Raw genomic sequence first — 4,350 nt, forward strand, 5'->3', positions numbered from 1 at the left:
ACCGAGACTCCCTGCTTCCCATCCATAATCTGATTCATTGACTGCAGAGCCAAGGAGTGATCAGCAAGACATGCTCACCCTTTAACAGTCCCACATGGCCAGTGCGAAAGTCTAATGGAGAGTGGAGACTAACAGTAGTCTACTGTGGCCTGAATGAAGTCACGTTGCCACTGAGTGTGCCGGACAGCATGCCACATGCTTACAATGGTGGAAGCAACCACTGGATGGCTGGAAACATATCCAGTGCCCCATGCCACTGCCAGGAACACCATCCTGGGCCTTGAAAAGCAAGTCTTATGGCGACATGGCACCCAGAAAGAATTGAGTCAGACAATGGAACTCATTTCTGAAACAACCTCATATAGACACTTGGGCCAAAGAGCATGGCATTGAGTGGGTATATCACATCCCCTACCATGCACCAGCCTCTGGGAAAATCGAATGATACAATGGACTGTTAAAAACTACACTGAGAGCAATGGGTGGAGGTCATTCAAACATTGGGACGCGCATTTAGCAAAAGCCACCTGGTTAGTCAACACCAGGGGATCTGCCAATCAAGCTGGCCCTGCCCAATCAAAACTTTTACATACTGTAGAAGGGGATAAAGTCCCTGTAGTGCACATAAAAAATATGCTGGGGAAGACAGTCTGGGTTGTTCCTGCCTCAGGCAAAGGCAAACCCATCCATGGGATTGCTTTTACTCAAGGACCTGGCTGCGCTTGGTGGGTAATGCGAAAGGATTGGGAAGTCTGATGTGTACCTCAAGGGGATTTGATTTTGGGTGAGAATAGCCGATGATTTGAATTGTATGATGTTAATTGCTATATAATACTGTACGTCATCACTTCTATGGTTGCTATATGTCATATCAACGATATCACAGTAAGAATCACCCAGATTAATGAAGAATGAACTTTGCACCGAGCAAAGTGCAGCAGCGATGGAACCAGAACTGGCTTCAGCATGCAACAATCCAACACCACCCACCATCTCTCCTACCCTGAAGGACTGTCATGACAGATGGAGCCCAAAGTCATGGACTAAATGAACTCAACGGACATTTTAGAGGAATGGCCCATAGACTTGAGTAATGATATCTGTGTGTATATATCAAAAGACAGGAAAGGTGGTGGTGGTTAATTGGGATGTACTGGAAAATGTGAGACCTGGGCATGACGTAGATGGTATCCAATAAGGGGTGGATATTGTCCTGGTGTTGGCTGGGATGGAGTTAATTTTCTTCCTAGTAGCTGGTACAGTACTGTGTTTTGGATTTAGGATGAGAATAATGTTGGTAACACACTGATGGTTTAGTTGTTACACTAAGTCAAGGACTTTTCAGCTTCTCATACTGCCCTGCCAGCGAGGAGGCTGCAGGTGGACAAGAAGTTGGGAGGGGACACAGCCAGGACAGCTGACCCAGACTGGCCAAAGGGATATTCCATACCATATGCCATCATGCTGAACAGAAAACTGGGGAGGTTGGCTTGGGGGGTGGGGCCGCTGCTCGGGAACTGGCTGGGCATGGGTCAGTGGGTGGTGAGCAATTGCACTGTGCCTCCCTTGTTTTGTGTATTCTTTTATCATTATTATTATTTTCCCTTCCTTTTCTGTCCTATTAAATTATCTTTATCTCAGTCCACAAGTTTTACCTTTTTTCCGATTGTGTCCCCCATCCCACTGCAGGGGAATGAGCGAATGGCTGTGTGGTCTTTAGCTGCCTGCCGGGTTAAACCACGACAGGAGCATACACACTGAGATAAGGCAGTAGCTGCCTAACCTCTTCAGCTAATTCTCTGTATACGTCTTCTTCCTTTTCCTTATTGCTTCTATAGACTGTGGGAAATAAAGAGTTCCTATTTATTGCTGCTATATCTCTAGTGCCTCCTGTTTTCTCACATAATTTAAAATAAGCTCAATTTGTAGGAGTAGGCCAAGATGAGAGTGAGTAAGTTTGAGTGCTGAAATTCTCAGAAACTAGAGGAGTCTGTATTTTGGGAAGTCTCACAAAATTTGAGAGAAGATGGCTAGAGCAGTGCATGGCTATAATAACTATGTTAAAAAATCTGCTCAAATTGAAACTTTTGACTTTCAACACACTCAGGGCAGTCTTTCATTAATTCTTTACCAAATTCTGTTTCCCTGAGTATGCACAGATATTTTCTTTTCCCGTGGAAAGTCAAAAGTCAGATTTAAGATAATATTCAGACCTAAAGCCAAGTACGTCTCCAGATTCTGGGTACTTAGTAAGCTGGCAGCATTTAAACCAGAACTTGGAAGCAGACTTTTTTTTTTCCTTGTCTTAAGCCTACAGTCAAGTTGGTAAAGGCAAGCTGAAAACCTCACAGCTTTCATTGCATAACATCTGCAAGTTGAAAGGGATCCAGTTCTGGGAATCTGTGTAATCCTGATGTAAGCTTAAAACTTCGCCTTTGAAGGATGCTTCCGAAGGGAAGGGAACTTGGCTGTGAGATCACTGTGTTTGGGGTTTTTTTGTGTCCAAGCTGGTGAAAAGTAAATATCAGAAGCCACTAGCGCTGTTTCACATGCAGATGGCATCAACGTTAGCTGTCTTCTAAAAGTTTGCATCTGCTAGTACTGAGAAGCTGTACTTCATCTCTCATTTGTCTCAAGCCACCATTTCAAGTACTGTTAAAAACAATAGTGGTCAGCAGAAATAGCTTAAAAAGCTTTTTTTGAATGAAACAGGTTTCATCCAAAATCTGAGTTTTACACAGTTGTATATACATCGTAAAACTAAGACCCCAGTAATTTACTCAGTGAGGGCTCTGATTAAATCCTTGTTATTTGCATTGTAGATGAACACAAATCAGTTCAACTTTTTTTAAAGTTGAAAATGACTTTGTGTACCTTTATTGCTGTACTATTTGGGCTATTTGATAGAATCACGTGAAGAAGAATCCAATGACTTTCCTCCAGAAGAAGGGAAGGGGGGGAAAAAGCAATCTGCCAAGCTGTTTAATTTCTTTTGACTAGCTCTTTCCAGCTCAGCCTCTAGCGGCTCTGCAGCTTATGTTCTGCCTCTTCTTAGTAATTTTCATCAAGACTGAAATCTAATTTCTTTATTGTGAAATGTTTTGCATTCAGGATGAGTAATGGGACTTGCCAAAACTGTGGGTTCTTGGTCTGTGGTGTGACTGGATTAGGCTGGTTCTGGTGGTGCTTCTTCCAGAGAGGTGCCTTGGGAACATGCTCCATTCTCATTGAATTGCGCTTTCCCCGTCGTGTGCAGGGAATACCTGTTCACTACCTAGTCAGCCAGATGAGAGGAAGGCCTTGAAGGCCCATAAGATGATATCTAGGAGTGGGCTACTGCCACCAGAGTGCTTGCTCATCAACATGAAGAGCTGCTGCTGCAGTGTCTGAGGAGCTCCTTGTAAAGGTGGCAACCACGATGGGGTGGATTGCCCCTGTGGCAGCAGCTTACTCCTACCTGCTGCGTTTCCTGAATGGAGTTGTCTTTTACAGATGCAATTCTTGTCTTTATTTTAGTCAGTTCCTGAGACAGGAAGGGGGACCAGGTATATGTCCATCTTCTGCTGGGGAGAAACTTGGTAGTTTAACTGACCAGAAAAACTGCATATTCCTGTTCTGTAAATCTTTAGAAGTCATTTATAAAGACATTTGTGATAACTACAGTGAGAAAGGCTTGCATTAATCTGAGGTTAATAAACTTCTATGAGCATTGGATCAGCTGTGCACTGAGGAAAAATCTTCCAGTGAAGAAGACTTTTTATTGAAAACACCTATGTCATCCGTTTACACTTGAGCTGGTTTTGTGGTTTGATGCAGCAGAGTGCGTGACAAATATCATTATACAGCAAAAAGTCACCAAAATAGAAACTGGACTGAAAGATCTAACTTTACCTTTGAGTAGCAGATACAGTCAGGGTTTTCCTTGTGATTTTAAATTACTTTGTTTCTTGCTATAGCACTGCTGTGGCATGCTGTAGCATAGAAGAGGAACTGTCAGATAGGAAATAAAAACAATTTGCAGTGGCAAATTTAGGAGTTTCAGGTTCTTTAGACAGTTGAAGATATATCTGTATTTGGGATAAAACTCAATCAAGCCAAAACTCTGACTATTCTGAGATCGAGCGATCTCCTAATATGTGGATACTAAATTGCATTACATAAATATCTTGCATATTACAAATATCTAGGTGACTTAGCAAATCTCTTCTGGAAAGTATTTCTGAAAGATGTAGCTTCACTGATGTTCTGGTGGTTTAGATCCAGTAAGATAATTATTAATAAAATACTAATTTTAGAATTTTGTTCAGTGTTGAATCTTATTCCTGATGTGTGTGCTTTTAATTCTTTTAG

Source organism: Fulmarus glacialis, unplaced genomic scaffold (assembly GCF_000690835.1).
Source record: "Fulmarus glacialis isolate BGI_N327 unplaced genomic scaffold, ASM69083v1 scaffold39396, whole genome shotgun sequence".
Classification (NCBI taxonomy): domain Eukaryota; kingdom Metazoa; phylum Chordata; class Aves; order Procellariiformes; family Procellariidae; genus Fulmarus; species Fulmarus glacialis.